Source organism: Limanda limanda, chromosome 15 (genome assembly GCF_963576545.1).
Source record: "Limanda limanda chromosome 15, fLimLim1.1, whole genome shotgun sequence".
Classification (NCBI taxonomy): Eukaryota; Metazoa; Chordata; class Actinopteri; order Pleuronectiformes; family Pleuronectidae; genus Limanda; species Limanda limanda.
In genome coordinates this window covers 4,926,114-4,947,938 of record NC_083650.1, presented here as the reverse complement: position 1 = coordinate 4,947,938, position 21,825 = coordinate 4,926,114, and the positions used below count along the sequence as shown (strand labels likewise).

Genomic DNA, 21,825 nt, shown 5'->3' with positions numbered 1-21,825 from the left:
ATTAGTAATAATGCAGAACAACAGTAGAATCTGGTGTGTGTGTGTGTGTGTGTGTGTGCGTGTGTGTTTGTGTGCGTGGGAACTGGAGGGGAGGATGTGTGTATTTATGAAGTCAGCTCCCAGTTCCCATGACTTCCTCAGGATAGATCTGCACAGATCAAGAGTTAAATCCTATCAAACTAATTATCAGTCGCCATAAGAATTGTTCTCAAATCGATGGACTGGCCTAGTGAGGGAGGCACCTATAGCTTCGTCTTTCCAGTGGTGTGTGTGTGTGTGTGTGTGAATGTGGGGCAGAGGAATCGGTATCACGTCCCCTTCACGCACAGAAGTATAGTTACCGTGCCCCCGGGAATTCTGGGAAAAGGGAAACGCTGTCTATTTCTGAATGTTTTGTCGTTTTCTCATGACACAAGCTGGAAGGTCAGATCATGGGTCCGTTTCTCAGGCTTTCATTTTGGACACACACACACACACACACACACACACACACACACACACACACACACACACACACACACACACACACACAGGAAGTGGTGGTAACCAATGACTCAGCCAAGCTCGTGCTTTTCATTCTCTCTCTCTCTGCTCTCTCCTCCCTCTGTCATCTGCTTTTCTTTCTACATTCTATTCATTCCTCTCTCCTATTCTGGTTCTTTATTTTCTGTCCCTTCATTCTCTCTTTCTCATTCCCCCTCTTCTTTTCCTTCTTTCCTCTGCTCCTGACCTTCGGAGGTATCTGTGTGTGTGTGTGTGTGTATGCGTGTGTGTGTGTGTGTGTGTTATCTGAGTATGACTCTCAGAAATGTGTGTGGGAAGATAAACTGGTCTCCTTCAGAGTGATTAAAACATTCCCTCTCTCCTCTTTTCTCTCTTTGCCCTTCTTAGTTTTCAGAGAAGACCTTCTGATGAAGAGGAGGATGAGGACTGACCCACAGACAGGTGAGTGAAAGAAGCTGTTTTAACCTCTGGTTGGTATTTATCAAGCTGATAAATGAACTCAGCTCTATGGGAAACTATGTTCTTTCAGATTTTGACGTTCGGGCTTGTGGAGGAATGTTGCGTTGTTTTTTCAGATGCGCGTTTGTGCTTTAAAATGCTTGGTAACACAAACCCAAAAAGAGAGACTGGAGGAAACAGGCCTGAAAAGCAGCAAGGATTCAAGAACTAGATGGAAAATATCAAGTTTTTTGTTTGAGGAGTTAAATCTTTTTGTTATGACATCATAACGTTGAACTCTCTCGGTTGAAGAAGTAGCAGAACACGCGAAACACAGCTTTGCCTTCTGCAGCCGTGAGTTAAAAATAGAAGATGTTGCTCAGGTTGCGGTGAACGTTCCATTATTGGCTCTCGTGAGATTCTCCAAACGCAGTCGCGTGATAACGTGACGCAGCGACTTGCCTCTGAGGGTCTGAAGTGGAAGTGGAGACGTTTCAGCTTCAGAGGGAACCAGGTGATTGAAGATCTGTGGAGAGTTTGTAAGTTACGTTATAAAGAGTCTCACACATATTCTATCAGATCTGTGAGCAGCGTGTTATATCAGAATGTGACCGAGACAAGCACAAAGGTTGTGAGTGGGATGACTGATGCAGAGCTTTCATGCTGTTGTGCGGTTCTTTTTAATGTCGTCTCAGAGATGCAAGACATATTTTTGTAAATCATCGCTTGGAACATGAGGTAATTTGTTACAATGCAGACGCTTCAACACATGAAACGTATATCAACTCCACATTCTGTTTCTCCTTGTATCTCTAGATCTATTGCGTCTCGCTCAACTCATAACGTTTGTATCGGCTCATCTCAGCCTCAAGGGCGCGGTGACATACGCAAATACCAAGTTAATATCGTGGGTCAGAGGTCACCGAGTTGGAACTCAACACAAAGCCACGCTGCGATTGGCCTCGCCGCAGGAAGCCAGTGTTTTTATTTGGCTCCTCGGCCCTGAAAAATTGGAAAATGAACGGGAAATACTGGTGTATGTGTGACCCTCTGGTCAGTTGTTGGTTGTGCAAGAGCTGAAAACACTTGATTGTGTATCTGATCTGAAACATAGACTGCAATTAAAGATGGCCGACGAGTCTACTCTCTATAGATGAAGCGGAAATATCCCGGATACAAACGCTGCCATCTTGTGCTTTTGGTTCCAGAGTCTGTGCGCTAGCTATCGACCAATCAGGAGCCAGTCTCAGCGGCCAATCGTGACGTTTCACCGCGTCGAATAACAAATTGAAATCAAACACCTGAGCAAACATCAGACAAACTACCTAAAACGACAAAAAAGAATACAACTTAATTTATTATTTAGACACATTCTGTGGGAAAAGAAACCTGCTAAATAATGCACAGATCATCCAGGTACAGTTTGACTGACTGCTCCATTCGACTCAGTGTTTCTAACGTATGGGGGGGGGGGGGGTTGGTGCTTCTCTACCTGGCAACAGAGAGCTGAGTCATCTCAGTCCCAGCTCTCCCACGCCCACCCACGCTGCACTGCTCTCTCTCTCGGTGGTGGAGGTGCACAGCTCCGGACCTGAAACCAAAACTATCTGCATCACTTCATCCAGGCCCACGCACGACAAAAACACACATTTACCGTAAACAGGTGGGGGGGGGGGCAGCATGACGCTGGCATAGGTGTGTGTGTGTGTGTGTGTGTGTGTAGGTACTGCTCTGAATCAAGCAGGTTTTGGTTTGTCTGTATGTGAAACCATGACGTTTTTTTATTTTAACTCCTTGTTGTAGAAATTCAAGAGTCAGTCACATGTCGTTCGTCACACGAGTTGTTTTTAGAGTTTAAAACGGTCGTGGTGACATTTCACTAGATTCTCATTTGAGCTCTTATTAGGTTGTTAAATTAAACATTAAAGACTCACATGAATATTTCACTGCAGTGTGTGTGTGTGTGCGTGTGTGTGTGTGTGTGTGTGTGTGTGTGTGTGTGTGTGTGTGTGTGTGTGTGTGTGTGTGAGTGTGTGTGGGTGTGTGTGTGTGTGTGTGTGTGTGTGTGAGTGTGTGTGCGTGTGTGTGTGTGTGTGTGTGTGTGAGTGTGTGTGCGTGTGTGTGTGTGTGTGTGTGTGTGTGTGTGTGTGTGTGTGTGTGTGAGTGTGTGTGGGTGTGTGTCCCTAAATGACTCTAACACTTTGAGTCATGTGTCAGGATCGAGATCAATACACGTCAAAGCTGAATATCCTGTTAAGTTGGAAACCGTAGTAGGTCACTAGTTTGTGTGTGTGTGTGTGTGTGTGTGTGTGTGTGTGTGTGTGTGTGTGTGTAGGTGTGTGTGTGTCATCTTGAATTACGCTCTGATACAGTAAATGACTGAGTCGGCCACAAACATCTCTCTGCTCATTACTCAGATGTTTTAAGAAAAGTCACGAATGACAAGGACGTTTTCAGAAGCTCATATTCCGCTGGTAGAGTCGGAGGCTCGGTCGCCTTTGATGGTTAAAACTTCTCTAACTGACAATTTGAACATGCAGTCTTAGTACTTGTTTGGTTCTAGTCTCACGTATCACGTGACGCCCAACGACTACCTCTCCTGCTTCTGCCTCTGAATCACAGATGTAACAGATTATCACACACTTCTTTAAATTGAACCTGTTGTCGTCTGCTCGGTGCAAAATGTCGACCATGTTCAGTTCAGATTCTTGTTTCTCTGAATCAAGTCTCCAGAGGGACTGGCGACCTCTAGTGGTGCTGAGCGTCATTGATCCTGTTCACAGTGATTCACAGTGTTTGTGTTACTGTTTTAAAGTTGTTCAAGGCTGAAAACACCAGTTGTGTTTACATTCAATCACATGGAGCTAGTTCGTCTCCACATATCAGAGCAAATGCAGAGATGTATAACTTTAAAATGTGTTTTATAATCTGCAGATTAATCAGCAAAAGAAGATTCAGATTAATTACATGTTATAAACAGTATTAATTGTATTGAAGCTAAACACAAGGTACATAAACGTCATAAGGAGACATTTAAAAACGTGTTATATTTCCTGTCTACAGATTATAGCAGCTTAAAATACAGATATTACTCTGATGGACAATGATACATGTTTTATTTTGCTCAACACTGGTGAGACAATTTGCCGAGTTACAAAATACAGACTTTATTGCGTGAGGAAGATCCCATGACTGTTGTGTATTCACATCACTTAATATTAATATTAACCTTGCAGCAGTTTATCAAATTAGGAGATGAATCCTGTTGGTGTCATTCAGGGTTTCTTCTCTAAACTTATCATTAGTGGGATCTCTTGTATATTTGATGTTTTACAGCCGACTATAACTACAGGAGACATTTCCTGCCTCGGTATTTAACTTCAGGACGAGTCCAGGTCTCCTCACCTGTTTTTTAAAGACACCGGATCACAGGATTCACTCTGATTTTCTAATGACGTCCCCAAAGTCTCCAACTTCCTCTCAAGCTCTGTGATGTTGTGAAACTCGGCTGATAACAGCTTGTGTTCGGAAGTGGAGCGTAAACGTAAAGATATTTAAACAGTTTTTGCACGACTTTGTATCTGTGGAGTTTGTTTCACTAATCCATAAAACACGGAACAGGATTATAATTTAAAGAGAAGTAAAATGCACCAAAAGTCAATAGTGCTCAGAGTGAATAACACTTTTTTTTCTCTATAAGATTCGTTAACATGTTGCTGGTTAATCTAATATTCGGTGCAATCAACTGTCTCAATGAACAGTTTAGACAAATCATATCATATCAGATGTTTTAGCTCTTGTTGTGGAAACTCGTCCCTTCCTCCCTCTGCCTGAGGTCAGTGTTGTGTTGCTGGGTGTTCACCTGCTTCTCAGGAAACACTGCAGGTGTGTGTCTGTCTGTGTTTGTGTGCGTGTGTTTGGTGTGTGTGTGTGTGTGTGTGTGTGTGTGTGTGTGTGTGTGTGTGTGTGTGTGTGTGTGTGTGTGTGTGTGTGTGTGTGTGTGTGTGTCACAGCAGTGTAAAATTCATCTTGTCATGTGTGGAGTGTTTACCTGGGCGGATGGGAGCAGCTCTCTTTGTTCACAAACTGAAACCAGGCCACAGAGTCATGATGATACCGTGTTTGTGTGTTTCCGTGTGTGAGTGTGTGTTTGTGTGTGTGTCTGTTTTTGATATAGTTCTCCACTAGAGGGCGACTCCAGCCCACAGGAAGCAGCCTTGGCCTCCCTCAGTGTTTTTCCTTTGTTCAAATCTCTTTAATGTCTCTGCGTCAAAGATACTTTGACTTTTTATACGTTTCTTTTCTTTCTAAACGTTATTTTCTGTCATATTTCGATATAAAATCAGTAGAAAACAGAACCAGTCTGTGTTTTACTGGTTGACATCACGAGCTGTAGCTCCTGGTTAGTGGAGGTTTATTATCTCCGCAGTTCTGCGCAGCGGCCGTCGGACAAAAGCAAACTCACTTCTCATCGAAATAACCACCAAAAAATAAAACATGAATATAACTTTAAAATGACATAATGTTGATGTTATACATGTCAAATTAATTTCTCTGTTTTTATAATAGATCTAATCTGTGATTTATAACTGAATTTTAAGGCTGGGTTATCCCTGACTCTATAACAGAGAATAACAATAATCTTCTTTTATTTCTCTTTTCTCTATTATAAAAAATAAGTTATTCGTATTTACATTATTTGCTTTTTTTTAAACACTGAGGTTTTGTTGTGAAATGTTTCAGATCTGCTCATGTGCAGAAAACACGCGTCGTGTTTATCACTTTGTTCTTTTTATTTCCAGGATTTCAAGACAACAACAGGTCAAATGAGATTTTTACCGAAACGAAAAAATTATCTTCCCACATGAGCTTATTTAAAAATACAATATCTTCGTCCATAACTAAATAAATCAAAACAAATGTTGGTTTCACATTGACTAACGTGTGTTGAGAAAGAAGCGCGTCATTAAATTAATCTGTAATTCGCAGTGAGTCGGAATGAGACATAAACTCAAACTTCTCTGTTCATCTTTTTAAAAAAGTAAAAAATGTCGATGCAAGTTTCTACTTCGCAAGATTTTATAAAAATACAGAAGAACATTTCCTCATATCTTCATGCAGAATATAAAGTTAATCATTTTAAAACTTCTGCAGCTTCAGGAAACGACAGTAAATAAGAGTTATTATTATATTATTGTTCAGTGGTGATTAAGTGACTGTAATTTTCTCTTTATGAAGTTTTCTACTTGAATTACATCTGATCACAATATTACATTTATAAAAAACACCAAACGCGTCTACAGCTAAAAATAAATAATGTGACTTATGGTTTTTTACCTTTTTGTCCATTTCAAGTTTCTTGAGTTTCATTCCTTCGATGGTTATAGTTTGAAACGTATTTGTTGCGTCATTAATCTATTTATTTAGGTTTTTATTTTGGCGCCGTTTCTTTATAATTTAAATAATGTTTTACTGACAGCTCACTGAACTCGTAAAACTTCAGCAGAACCTAATTTTATTCGCAGACTGTTCAAAACAAACGGCAACGACCTGGCTGCTTCTGTTTACGATACAAACTGAATAAAGATAATACAGATAATTAAAAAAAACGGTTAATTTCCCATTAAACTTTAATAAAGAGACATTATGATCTTTTTTGATGTGAACAGATTAAATATCAGATGAGATGAAAACAGAGATCACGTGCACAAACACACATACAACCACCGACATACACCACAATATGTGGAAAAATGAAACTTTTTATATTTAGGATCTCTGTTCTCTAAATATAAAATCATACTGTTACTTTTTATATGACTAAATCATGAAATCTTTAGTTGAAAATAAGTGTATTATAGTATTTTAATTCATGACCCTTCATTATCAACAATTTCTTTTTCTTTTTAAGGATAATACACTGACACATAGATCCTTTTGGTTTTTTTAACTCTTGAAGGTGAATTTGAAATAATTTCTAAGGAGTCAAACTTTATTAATTTAGCACCTTTCATGTTAATTAATATGTCATACATATTTTGGACGTTTGAATTCAGAGACTAAAGAGAGAAGAGGGTCAGACTGAAACCTGTTATTCAATATCTGAGTCATATCTGCCGACAGTGATCTATATCAAAAATATCTCTAAAACCCACAAAACACGTAAACGAGCTCCAACATCAAATTGAGTGTTTGAATTAGATTTCCTTTGAACTTTGAATTTGTAAAGTTTCACCTCTTTGTTCTGCTGTGAGTGTGTTTGTGTGTTTCTGAGTCACCTGCGGTCGTGTCGTCTCTCTCACTTTAACTCAGCACAACGTGGATATTGGACAAGCTGAAGTTTGAATTGTCACGGTCGGTGTTTCACGCAGGAGCTGGACTTGTATTTCACTCTGTAGCTACAACACCAGCAAACTGCTGCTTTCACTGCGGAAAACAGACAACACACAAGTGTGAGGTGGTACATAAAGCAGAACTACGACAACTACAAATACACAACAGACTGAAAATGATGTGTTGTTGTGTAGGAATGCATGAATCTTTATGAGTGAAATCTTTGTCTTTTAATTTCACTCTGAAGTTTCTGCAAGAGAATAAAAACAGATCAAAACTTAACAGACTACTTGATTTAAACATATCAAACTTTCTTTTCAGGGAAACTGATGATCAGTAATATGTTTATATATCTAATTAAAAAATTGACTGTGTATTTTTAATTTTAAACCTGGGAAAAAATAGATTGGAGAAAGTAGCTTTAGATAAATTCCTCATCTGTGTCTAAGGGATGTTTCTCTACATCTACAGGGACACAATTCAAACCGATTCTTCAAAACATATCTTTGCACTTTGCTGTTGTTGATGCAGCAACAGACACAAGACTCACAGACAAAATCCTGTTGTTTTCCACCATTACACAATTCACAGGTGAGCCAGGCAGCAGCTAAATGCCTTCAACCCATTTCGACCAGATTACAAATGCATGTTGCACAACTTGTTCAAAAGTTCAGAACTTAATCTCAGGTATAATCCCAGTGTCACCAGCAAATAGCTACTCTGCATTTAACTGGACTATAGTGGAAATATTGACCTTTTTTGTTTCTTCATTGTTTGAATACAAGCATCCAACACACAGTCATTCAGATATGTCCCCAGAAGAAAAATGCACGAGGCAAAATTTTGGGGGGAAAACCAAGAGTTAGATAATTGAGTTTGGGCCAAAACAGTTGAGGAGTGTTTTTTGGCACTGAAACAAGTGTATGTGTGTGTGTGTGTGTGTGTGTGTGTGTGTGTGTGTGTGTGTGTGTGTGTGTGTGTGTGTGTGTGTGTGTGTGTGTGTGTGTGTGTGTGTGCGCGTGCGCGTGCGTGCGTGCGTGTGTGTGTGTGAGGTGTGGATGTTGATGCGTTGGCGAGCAGCGGGTTATGTAAGGCCTCCATGTGAGATGATGTTGAATAAATAACTTTAACATTAAAAACACACCTGGGGGTATAATGGAAATGAAGAGCATGATAACTGTAGATGTATGGTTATTCAAACAGAAAAATAAAAAGTAAAATAAATAAGTCGATAGATTAAAAGTTTATATCACAGGAGGAGGTTTCAGTGACTCACAGTGAAGCTTCAGGAATAAACCAGGCGAGGCTCCCACCATGATACATATGAGAGATTCTTCACAGTAAAGTCGCCCTGGCACACCCACACAGACACACACATAGACACACACACAAACACAAACACACAAACACACACACACACACACACACACACACACACACACACACACACACACACACACACACACACACACACACACACACACACACACACACACACACACACATACACACACACCAAACGTACAATGTGTCACTGGTGTTTTTCAACATCTGGTGAACTTGGATGTTGACAGATGGTGTAAATCTGCTGTGTGTGTGTGTGTGTGTGTGTGTGTGTGTGTGAGTGTGTGTGTGTGTGTGTGTTTGTGTGTGTGTGTGTGTATAACTTGTTGTGCTGTGATTTCGGTCTTTTAACCTCACTGTTCCTTTCCAGTGTTGTGAAATCTGAAGCTGTCGAGAAGTTAAGACTCGTTTCGTATATGTGAAATTTTCTGACTTAGTATGAATCTGACTCACTGGAAGAATTGATGCTGGTGATATTGGTATTTCTGCTTCTGCAGCTGCACGACCACAGCTATTACTAATTACCATCACTGAAACTGATGCTTTGTACGTCTGGTAATAATAAAACTGCTACTACTTGCTATCAATACATTTCTATTACTACGTTTACAACTACTACTATTCATGTTACTACTGCTACAGCTTAATTACTATAATTACTATAAACATTACCATAAGAAGTACTGTGTCAGCAGCTACTAATAAAACTGATTATTATTTATTATTAAACATGACAGGAGACATGCGGAGACCATGTGTTTGGTTCTCTTACATTTATTCCTGACACTTGAAGACTTTGTTTTCATCAGTGATTAATCATTAGTAATTAATCACTTAGTGCAGAAGAAGAAATTCCAAAGAGCAGAGGAGAAATCTGATCTCCGGGTTCAACCTTCTGCACATGCAAAGAACTCCCGGCTGTTTTCCTTCAGCGGAGAGACACACATGCATATCTTTGCATCCGTGAACAGTGCCTGGAGTGATTTTCTGCCAGTCAGTGTAGTAACCGCCTCGCTGCAGCTCCTCCACGTCTCCTGATGTCACACGTGTTGCTAACGTGACCTTTAGAGCCCACGAGCGCGACCTTTGAACGTTCACATCAAGAGAAAGTGTCATTTGAATCCTGCAAACAGCTGGAAACATCAGCCTGTGACTGTGCACGGGTCTGAAAACAGGCAGAAATCTGCAGGAGTGTGTGAGCGGGTCGATCTCTGTGCTCTGATCACTCGGTTGTGTGCAGAGGATTCCCTGACACAATTGTGTTGATGTATTTCAGTGGAAAGTGGTTAATCTGCATGTTTTTAAAGTGTATTTTAAGAGTATTTGTCTTTATTGGCTAGTAAACCTGCAGTTAGCTGTTCCTGTGCTGTTTGATAGTGTGTTAGCTTGTGAGCTACTTTTACAAGTTTTCAGTAAACTTGTCACAATCAGCAGTAAGTACATCAAATAAATCACATCTGTTCAGTTCTGTTTGTCAGTTGAGATCCAAAGACTTTTAGTTGGAATATATTTGTACCAGTTGTTTTCTTGATCAATGGACATGTTGTTTATTTATATTAGGTTTTTTGTAATTGGTGTAAAATGTCAAAAAATTACATCTTTTGATTCGGTTTGTATTTTAGGACTGGATCTCCTTTTAAAATCCAGCTTTATAGAATAATTTATTTATGACCACATCACCAAGTTGGAGCAATTCTTCTACGATACAAGTTGGAAGAATAATATAAACATAGACCTTGGAGATACATGAGTGAACATGGACAGGACTCACATACAGAAACATATTAGTTCAGTTAAACACCAAATAAACCAGTGAATCCTGCTTTAAAAATATCATTCACAATCATCTGTGATGGAAATATTTGGTAATTGATAATTAATCAGCTCCACAATAATCTGTTCATAAGTGTTGTCGTCAGGTGATGAGAAACCAGCGCACGGTGCTTCATCACCAAGGAGAGAAAGATGATTCGAGTGATGAGACTTGAAGTGTGTGGGCTTTGTTTGGTACAACAGATGGCACACAAACACCCACACACACAGAATCACACACACACACACACACACACGTTAAATGTCAGCCACACTGATGTCTCCTGTCGAACACGCCTCCCTGAATAGTAAAGCATCATCGCCTAAAAGCCACAAAACCTCTTCTTGGTTCAGCTTTTCAGAAGTTGCGAGATAAAAAAGAATCAGAGTAAATATGTTTTGTTTTGAGGTGTTTTCACATTCCTGGAACACGCTCACTACCTGGCCGCTCGTCACCTGTTTATTTATGAGAAACCCTTGTGATGGATTTCCCCCCCACCCGTCACATGTCACCCGTGGCGTGTGAGGGAACAATCGGCTCGTTGGAGGTGGAGAGATCATGTGTTCCAGCGCAGGTTTACGAGCTCACAGCTCTTTTATCTGATCTGACGCCGCGGCACTAAAGCAGAACTCTGAATTTTCATCCTGAACTGGACTTTCACATCATTTTCTATCATGTTTACCACTTCTGAGGAAGAAAAGATTAGAAGAATTTAATTAAAAACAGAGTTCACACATTTATCAGCAGTCACAAACCGTGTCAAAGTTATTTTGCTGTAAACTACTTTGCGCTGGATCTCTATGACACAATTTAACCAAACAAAACCATAATTACTAGAATTTAAATCTATGATCTGTAAGAAATGTGTTTTTAATCTGCAGTGGGAGGGAGTGGAGTTTGTCTGTGTGTGGGTTTGATGCCGTGTAGATTAATATGAGCGGTGATGCATGCAGCCTGCACACACTGTATATACCCTAATGCTAACTTGTTCATATTGTTATAATGTACAACAATATTAACACGTTAAATGACAGAGGATTTGTTAATCTTGCAGCTGTAGATAGTGTTTCTTATCTAATTGGTTAAAAACGTTAATACATTACTACACTATATGATGATATTTTTCATTCCTAACATATGTTCATAAACACATTTGTGCTCTATTTATGCTTCAGGTCGTGTTTTTATTTCGAAAAAATGCAGAGATACTGTACCTTGAAAGTTTCTGATCAATACAAACTAAAATTGTCTCATAAGCTCTATTGTTGTCCATTGTTCCAGCTTGTATTTCTACCTCCGGCTGCACGGGGTCACCGGTGTCGTCCTGTGGTCGACACGCCGGCTCTTCCTCTGCAGCCTCACTTCTCCATGTGAGAGCTGACAAAGACGTGAACGGACATTCTCTAGTTCTCTTTGTCTGAAACCTTGGATTTTTGGTGATGACGCTAATATAAAATTTGTTTTTTAATTGTGGCTGCTGGGTTACATATAGTTTTGAAGAACCACGTTTCGTTGACTACTTCATTCTTTTTTTATCGTTTGACAACAGAAACAGAAAAGATTGAGAAACTACGGTTGCCCTAACGCTCAGAGCAAAACAACCTCATCAATTTGGCAACACACGTGCAGTGGGAATACACACAACACGACCAAATAGACAAATACGCTAAATACGTGCTTGTGTTCAACTCTCCTCTTCACAAACTGCTTCTCTGGGAACCTGGCTGTGTTCAAACTGCTGTGCATGTGCAGGGAGAAGCAGATAAACTTGCTAAAGACAAAGCTCGATGCAAATAGTCCTCAGTGACGTTGGATGTTTAGCTGTGGTTCCATACAACGCCTCCTGAGTTCTGTCCCACATGTCGTCCTCCGTCCACTGGGTCTCTACCCGCTCTCGTCTCCGGCTAATGTTTGTCCTCAGGGACTCTGAGGATGAGACAGACGGCAGCGTGAAACACAACTGGTCTGTTCGCTGCGGCTGAGCAAATAACATGAGGCTTAATTCAGTTGGAGCTGCCATCCTGATTTATCTCTGCGCCGCTTTGAATTGCCGAGGCCGCTGCCAGCTGGCAGAGGAGGACCGACCCGAGCGCTGACTAACATGGCATCTGCAGCTTGAGGAGGGTTTATTTTGGTTCCACTTTTTATCATATTTCTTTTTAAGCATCTTTGATTGATTAAAGACACCATATGAGAGGACTGAACTGGAAGGCAGCAACCTGGCAGAGAAGACATGTCCTCCACAGAGAAGAAGTGTTTTATCACCGCTCTCAAACGGTGGACTGGATAATTGGTCTTTTGTGAATGATGCAGAACTCACCACAAAGCCACCACTGTTCTCGTGTTTACATTTCAAATGACGGATGGGTTGAGAAGAGTCTGTGGCCTTTGAGGCTCAGTAAAAACAAGAATTACTCAGAGTTTAGTCAAAGCTGCTTCTGGGTCAAGAATCAGATAGTTATAGAAGTCAAGATGATGTCAATGCTTCTAAATCTATTTCAAATTTACAGATTCTGACATTTTATAGACAGACGTCAAGCTGTAATAGTGAATTGGTCTCGAAGCTTCAGTATCAGATCACAAAGAGACAGTGAGTGAAGGGTTTTTATTAAGAAACGTCTGTGCAGAGATAAACTGAGGCTTTGTTATCTTTTCATACCGGGAAGCTTCATGCATGGAAAAGGCTTCAGGCTGGTTCGGGCACCGTGTCACCATCATGTCTGTTTGTCAGGAAGTGAGTCTGTCACAGTGCAGGTCCGACAGCTAGAGTTTCCATTTTAAAAAGTCAGGCCACAAGAAATCACAAAACGGCAAAAAGGTAAACATGACGACAAATGAAACAACAAGACGACATTTTACAAAGCACAAGAACGAATCACAAAACACCCAAAACTCATTGTGTTTTGGGATATTTCAATTGTGTGTTCTCATTTGTCGGTGTGTGTTCTTTTTTGTTGTTGTGTTTTCTGCCACCCTGGTTAGGTCAATGACAGAAAGCCACATAACGTGACAACTGAGACACTGATAACAGATACATGACATCCTCATCACATGGGATAACACAAAGTACTTATTTTAAAGTAACACAAAAAGGATGTATAGTTTCCCTAAGTTAAGTCATTTGTCATCACCTTGTTTTACGTATGAAGAGTGCATCACTCTGCACTAGTTATACGACTGAAGCCCCCCCATGACGAGCTGTAGCGGACCTGAATCCCCTTGTTGTCGTTACACACTGTATATGCTACACATATACAGTGTGTAACGACACTCGTGTGTATACGACACAGTTTTAGCTCCTGATGTTGTTTCCATCTGCTTTCCCTGAATCAATGTTTTCTTACAATTCCACAGGTTGGTTCTGATGCACAGCAAACTTTTAGATTTCAGAGTCCAGCTGTAGTCGTGTTGTCTTACTGTGCGTTGTGTAGTTGTGTAGCTGTGAAGCGTGATCCGACACTGTTGACACGTCTTTCACCGCGGCTGCGTCAGGGCACGCGGCGACGGTCAACAGCTGAGTGGCTCTTTGATGCTGGGGGGGGGTTTAATGAGGAGCTCTTCTCTGAAACTCACATATTCATCCGTTTGTTGTCAGGTTTTTGTGTTTGTTCTCAGTTACATTGTGGTTCACCACTATAGGAAAGTACAGTAAATTTAAATGTTTTGGCTGCTGAGTGAGAACTGAGCCGCGCCTCTTACCTCCTCAGCCCTGTGACCTGAGAACCACAGGAAAGTCATCAGTACATCTGCATAATTACTGAGTCTTATTCACAAACTGTGAGAAAACAGCAGATCACATGAAATATCAAACAATTCAAACAAGAGAGAAAAGTACCAGCACCTGAGAGAAGCTCTCAATATGTACCTTTTAAAAGTAAATTAATATGTTTCCTCAGAAATAAGAGATAACATTTGCAGTCTTCTCCCCATCAGGGTCAATTTGTCAGTAATTGTAATCTTTAAAGTTACATTTTCTTTATTGCTATGAAATCATCCAGCGTCAAATGTAAATTAACTTCAAACTGTATTTTTGTCTTGCGTTGTTTTACTGGCTCTAATCTTCTTGCAGAAATGAAAGATTGTATCACTTGTTGAATAAGGTTTTTTCAAACGTAGATATTGACAGAAATTGTTTTTACACCCGTGTGTGTGTCGCGTGTGAATATATATGTGTGTGTGTGTGTTTGTGTTTGTGCGTCTGTGTCCTCTCCCACTTGTGGTTGACTTCTCCCAGGCCGTGGGAGGTTTGCAGTCTTTCACATAAGGACAGCACGTTGTCTGAATGCCACCGACACACAAATGCATACACACAATCATACACACACACACACACTTTTTTGCGATGTACAAATTGATAAACAGACACACACACGCTATTGGGAGAAGAAAAAAAAGGTGCTAACGTTTAAAGGACATGTTTTCACTTCACCTCCTACTTGTCCAGAAAAAAAATCCAGGTTTCAAATGTAAATACTTTAATAGTGTTTGTTAATTTAAGTCGACACACTTAATGTCAAGCAGAGAGATTTTACTGTCATTTCACAGGCAATTTATTTTTGTTGCTCTTATTCTTGTTGATAACTTTTCCAGTGTTTGTTTGTTGGTGGTAAACTGGTAACAACTGGGAACACAAGGCGGAGCCGAGTGAATATCAGCAGGTGATATCGAGGCCGATCGAGTCCTCTCCACTAATCCGTCACATGATAAAACGTTTCGTAACCTCAGGCCTGATTGTTTCTAGATCCTTCCCCACTTTGCATATAGGAAGAGAGTGGGAGGTGTGGGAGTTTGATTCTAAACGCTTCACTGCGCTCATAAGAACGAGTGCTTCTGTCGTGTTTCATTTTTAATACCTTTTAATAAAAAGAATAATAACGAGTTCTGGATTGTTTCTTTTAGACTTCAAGCTGTCAAACTATGAAACTGGGTGAGAAAGTGTTAAATATATTATAGATGTGGAGTCCGATCTGCTTCAGGACGAATGGAAATCTGTCTGAATGATACACAGGGGGGACGGGACGGGACGGGACGGGGGGGTACGTGTGTGAGCTTGTTGATGGATCTGGGTTCAAAGCTACATCGACTGGAGAACTACACAAAAACCAAATGAACACTGATCAGTGCATCATTCAGCAGATGGACAGACAGAAAATATATTTACCGGTAAAAATGACAGATTTTCAGAGGCACTGCAGAGAAGAACAGATGAATCTTTATTTCTGTCGCTTAAATTCAAACTGCGCAAACTTGCAAACACTCACTGATATGGACTCATCCAGCCTCGTGCCATCGGCCATTAGACTGCAACTGAAAACTCCATCTCAGGAAAGAAGTGCTGCACATTTTGCACAACTTTGAATCCCTGTATATTGCACAGTTTTGACAGCCTTGTGTGTATATATACACCATTGTCTTTACTTTTATGTATATATTCCTTTTTTTATTCCTATTTTTATATATTCCCCTTTCGCTGCTACTTTCTCCTGCTGCTGTGTCATCTGTGAATTTTCTCTATGGAGGATAAATAAAGGTAAATCGTAATGGTGACTTCCATGACCCATATCTCTCTCTATTAGTCACAATGAGTTCAGTTCAAACCACTTGATTAGATAATTAACACCACATGATCCAGATCTCACTCAGCTCACTATGAAACACTGAGATGTATTTATTGTTTGATTATTTGAAAAAATGATGCCACATGGTTGCATAAATCTTAAATTCTAACAAGCAGAAATATTGTATATATCATGGAGTGGTTGTTATCTTGAGTTCAGTAAGTGTGTGTGTGTGTATGTGTGTGTGTTTCTGTGTGTGTGTCTGTGTGTGTGTGTGTGAGTGTGAGGCCTCTTTGAAACCGCTCGTCTCACTTCAACACTTTCAACAGAGGGTGGTGTCGTTTTCACATCTCACTTCAAAATGGAGTCGGCTGCTTTTAGGCCACAGCTCTCCTACGGACTCTCGTTCTTCGTCTGCAGCCTCCCTCACTCCTCCGCTCGGTCGGGGCTGTAATCTGCAACACGCACCACAGCTCAACCAACACGTCTCTCCCTCTTTCTTCTCTCTTTCTTATCTTTTTCCTCTCTCTCTCTGTCTCTCTCTGTCTCTCTATTCTCTTGTTTCTGCTTCAAAACATTTAGTGTCACAAGAGAATACTTACATAACATATACATAAAAACCCTCCTTTTTGGAATAGTTTTACCCTTTTAATAAATCAACAACACTTTTCTTTTTTATTTTATTTTCTGCTTCTCTTATTTTTTTGCATGTTTTACTACATTTAAAATGTCAGTAGCAGAAAAAATAGAGGCAGGCAAATTTGAGCTCTAAATCTAAATCCAAACAAAGACAGTTTTTAAGTTAGTTTGACTTATTTATAAAGCAGAAGTTATTGAGATTACAATTGCTTTTATTTGTGGAGGTTCTTTATTCAATCTCCCTTCTTTGTTCTCTCCTGTTTCTCTTCTGTTTTCTCCCCTTTTTCGACTTCAAACTTTCAGCGGCAGAGAAAGAGGAAAAAGCAGATTTCAGCTCTCCTACCCACGGCTCTCTCTTCCTCTCAGCTTCCTTTTCACTCTTTGAAACGCTCACTGATCGCATCAAAGCCTCCACATCTACTCTACTGCTCTCTGACTAATTTTGATAGTAGAAAGATGTCGAGTAAAACGCCAGATCTGTCCCCACTTTAGTTTTGAGGTGGCGCAGCCGTGCTGGGCTGTGTCATGATTTTCAGGAGGGAAACAAGACAGTGGGGGGGATCGCCTCCAGGGACGGCTGTTAGCGTCCCACAGACATGAACTTGGTCTCTGTCGTGTGGGGAAAAATTGTCCATCTAGTTTCCAATTTTACTTTGTGTTTGCTGGTTTTGTTGCAAGCTAGAAAATTGTTGTCGGAGGCTGCTGATGTGTCGCAGGCCCCTGAACGCTCCTCAGGGTGTGTGTGTGTGTGTGTGTGTGTGTGTATCTGTGTGTGTGTGTGTGTGTGTGTGACAAAGAGAGTTCAAGAGTCGATGTCGGCCGCGGAGAGAATGCAAAGTAATTATTAAAACCCACACTTGTGCTGAAAGGTTTTTTGTGTGTGTGTGTTTTTTAATAAATAAAAGGAGCAGTAATAGTGAAACTGCCTCAGAGTGAGAATGACTTTGATCGACGATCCTTTAAAGGTGACTCGTGGGCGGACTGCAGCTAAACGGTTCTTCTCTTTTTATGCTACGATCTAAATACCTGAAAGTGTGATGCTGCACTGAAACACTCTCTTATCTAAGAACATTTATGGCAAAATTTAATTCCATTTAGATTCAAAGGGATTTATTTCCTGATAAGTTAAAAGAATTTATCTAAACATTAAAAAAAATCCCCTTTAATATGAGCAATGCCTCATTTTTTACATTTAATCTATGAATTAATTTCTCATATTGAGACAGAAGCAAAAAATCTAACATGAGATGTTTTGTTTCTATTTCTAACTTTAACATACCCAAGTTCATCTGGGACATTTAAACTCCAACCTGAGGCCGTGTGTCGTGTTATTTGGTGTCAGGCTTGTTTTCTTCTTATAAATAAATCCATAAGTCAAAGTGAAACCATGATGCTTTGGAGTGATAATATTACCAGAGCATCGGGGGAAATTTGCCTTGTTGAAGTGTTCGGTTCTCTGACAACCCACTCAGTTTCGTCTGGAAAAAAATCTTTTAACCTTTTCTGCAAATGCATGTTAAAAAAAAGAACAAAAAGAGAGTGAAATGAGGTTAACTCGATATTGTCAGGCTGTGAATATCCTGCTGTTTAATACTAAGAGTAGTAATTTAGTCGTATATATAAACCCTCACTTTGACTCATCTCTTTCTCATTTAAACCTTTTAACTCAAGCGTTTTCGTCACTTTTAGAATTTTTTCCGTCTCACATCTCGCTCCTCGCTGAGGCTTCGATCTCGTCTCGGGTTGTGTTTTCAGTCGAGCAGTTTCAAAATGAGTCGTTGGATATTTCACTGCAGGTTCTTGCAGCAGTTGTTTATCTTTACTGACTGAGATTAATACCGACTTTGACTTGGATTCATCGTAGTAGATGTTTTGTTGAGGAGAATTTTCTGATTATGAATTGAGTGTAGTGGTATTGACTGTCTTTGCTTCGGCTTATGACCTTAATGCAGTTTGATATTTTAATCAAGTTCAATATCAAGTTTAATAACTATTTAGCCTTCTTTTTATTTTGTCTTGATTTTATTACAACAGTTTTTTTAAATTACAGTCCAGTAAATTGGTTAAATGATCCCTTCAGTATTTAATTTTAAGTTTAGGGAAACTAATTACAGACTAACTTATAAGAGCTAATTTACTTTATTTATTTAATTGTAAACATGACTTGTCCTCACCATATTTCTGATAACTCTCATTTGGGACTTGAGTGAAAATGTTTGCAGATGTTAGTTTAAGATATTAAATGTCAGACAGTGTGTGTGTGTGTGTGTGTGTGTGTGTGTGTGTGTGTGTGTGTGTGTGTGTGTGTGTGTGTGTGTGTGTGTGTGAGTGTGTTGGGTCTCTCTGATCTAGAACGAGACAATAAGTAAATAAAAACATGTTGATGGTTTCAGTCAGGCAGTGTGGGTCCGTGTGGGTGGCATCACTTTGACTAATCACTAACTTGTTCCGTGTGTAAGAGTGTGTGTGTGTATTTATACGGCTATACTTGTATCTGTTGGGCTGTGAATGAGCACTGATCTGTATGTGCAGTATGTGCTACATGAACATATGTGTGTGTGTGTGTGTGTGTGTGTGTGTGTGTGTGTGTGTGTGTGTTCTTAATATTTTATATATTTGTGTGGACATAATGACTGCATGTGTTATTAGTGTGTTTGTGGTTTGTTTTTGGTTGCTTTAGGGGCTTTAAGAATTTAACTGTGTGTGTGTGTGTACCGGTGTGTGTGTGTGACAGAGCATTTGTCTAGACTCTAAACAATACGTTCAGTTCTCATCATGGGTCTTTGTGTCTTTTGCACATCATGTGTCTTTGTAGACAATGTGTGTGTTAACAGTGTGAGTGCATGTAAGTATATGTAATAGCTGTTAATGTTGTTTTTGCTTGTGCTAATACCAACACACCAAGCTTGTGTGTGTGTGTGTGTGTGTGTGTGTGTGTGTGTGTGTGTGTGTGTGTGTTTGTGTGTGTTTGTGTTTGTGTGTGTACTTGTGCAGGATTTGTCTACACTGCAGCTCTGTGTGAACATACAGTTTTTTTGTCCATATGTGGGTTGTGTCTGTGTTTGTATTTTGTATGTGTGCATGTTTTGTTGTGCTATTATTGATATGAATGTTTTTATCATGTGCAGGAACATGAGGCCTAGATGTGTTTCATGTCTGCTTTTGCATTGACCCACATAAAACTGTTATTACATGTTCTTTAGCATGTTCCCCCGTGTTTGTGTTGGTTGAAGCACAGAGTCTAAACTGACCGTAGGTGAGAGTGATGTTTGTTTCTGTATTTTAAAGGGATGGATGTTTTTATATTACTTATTTTACACCCACATCAGACACAGATTCCTTAATGTGTGTGTGAAGCTGGGTCACCTGTACTGCATGTCCTGTACCCTGAGTGTGTGTTTATTTGAGCGCACGTGTGGTGAGAGCTTGTTCCCTCTTCTCGCTGTTCATCATCTGTCCCAGGTGACATTTACACATTCAAATCAGAGATTGTTTATCGGTGTTTGAAGCACATGACAAGATTTCAGGCTTCTTTTTTTTTTTTTCAAGATAACCACCGAGGTGACAGCAGCACGTAGAGAAGCTGTTTCAGTTACCGTCAGCCTCACCCAGTGCAGGCCTGATGCTCTGTGGGCGGCTCCTCTCCCAGTTTCAGGAACCTAGAGGGTCGGCCTGGTGTGTTTTAGCTTCACTATGTTGTTGATCTTTTGTACATATTAGGTTCAGTAAAGACAGAAACGTTTTTTAAAGAAAGAAAAATAGAAGTTGCTAAATGAACCAGATTTTTTATTTTTTATCTCAGCTGCAGTTGAGCCTGTAGAAGGAAGTAACGTTAAAACTTAAATAAACTTTTAGGTCAAATTAGGATGTTACTATTTAGCCTTTTATTTATTTTATTTCCTGCAGTGTACGCCTTACACTTCTTTAAATGACTTTTTAAAGACGTAAAGGTTGAACAATCACTTCTGGTTGAAACCACCACTTGTTTTCATTGAAGCTGAATGGGGGGGAACAGAGCAAACACAAAGTAGTTTTATCTTGTCTTGTATATGCACGTGAAAATAAAGGTAGAAGGGGGAAAAATCCTGGATCTATCTTGATATATCTCTGAAAATACTAGATATTGAAAGATTTTGAATCCTCACTGGTCGCTGTGGCAGGTTCTATAAATATGTTTCTGTAGAGTAATTGAAAAAATACATATTTTTATTCATAAAGTCCAGATTTCATGTTTTAATAGATATAATTCGACATATGCCTGATTTTTTTCATAAAGACAACATCTTCTCATGAATCCGCTCTAAGATTTAAGTTTCAAGAGAAGCGGTTTCAGTAGTTTTTGTGTGATCTTTCTAAAAAGAGACAAACACACAACAATGAAAACCTGACATGAAAGAAAGAGAACAACTGCTCCGTCATCACTGAGCTCTGTGAAAGCTTTGTTATCTCATATCTTCACTTTCATAAATGCTCATAATGTTGGTTCACATCTGTGATGTTTTTTAGGAGTTTCCAGTGAAAACGATTTATTTTTTTTACCTGGTATTTACATGAGGTTTCTGTGATCTGATCCCAAGTGGACGGCTCTAAGTTCAGGTGTGAACGCACTCAGATCAGATATAGATCCAATCACACCTGTCCACAGCCGTTGAGCAGTGTGAACGTGAATCCATCCTGGGAACATGTGAAGGAACAACTCAGCTGCCGTCCTCTGACCCGCTGTAGTTTCACCATAAACTGAACTTACTCTTATCTGAGCCCACACGCTGATTTGTTGGTGGCCCAAATATCGACCTTACATCATTTGGTCTTAACTAACACAGATGACACACGTGTTGCGTGTAGAACAGGGAAGTGGGATCCGATCACACGTTCACTCTGATGCTGAGGTGTGAACACACATACTCAGCACCGGCCACTTGTGATCGGGGGATTAGAACCAGGTCTGATCGGGTCTTTCAGTCGCTGCGTCGTGTTCAGGCCTCGGTTCTCTGTGTCAGCACTTCACTGCACCTGAGATTCATGTTGATGCATCAAACACTCTCTGATGTCCACCACGCTGCTGCTGCTGCCAATTTCACTTTGTCTGGACTCATTTATGGAGTTATGTAAAAGTCAGTTTTACCTGAGCCTTTAATTTCAGCCTCTTGAAACTGAAATTCACACACAAACACATTTATTGTGTTTTCTCGTCTT

The 21,825-nt window shown here is 40.0% G+C and overlaps 1 long non-coding RNA gene across 1 annotated transcript in view; it reads left to right on the top strand.

Moving 5' to 3' along the window:
- Nucleotides 1-21,825, top strand: part of LOC133020827 (uncharacterized) — a 40,175-nt gene that overhangs the window by 8,896 nt on the left and 9,454 nt on the right. The window contains exon 2 of the long non-coding RNA XR_009682945.1: nt 892-945. This is a non-coding gene — a long non-coding RNA (uncharacterized LOC133020827). The remainder of the gene's footprint in view (nt 1-891; nt 946-21,825) is intronic.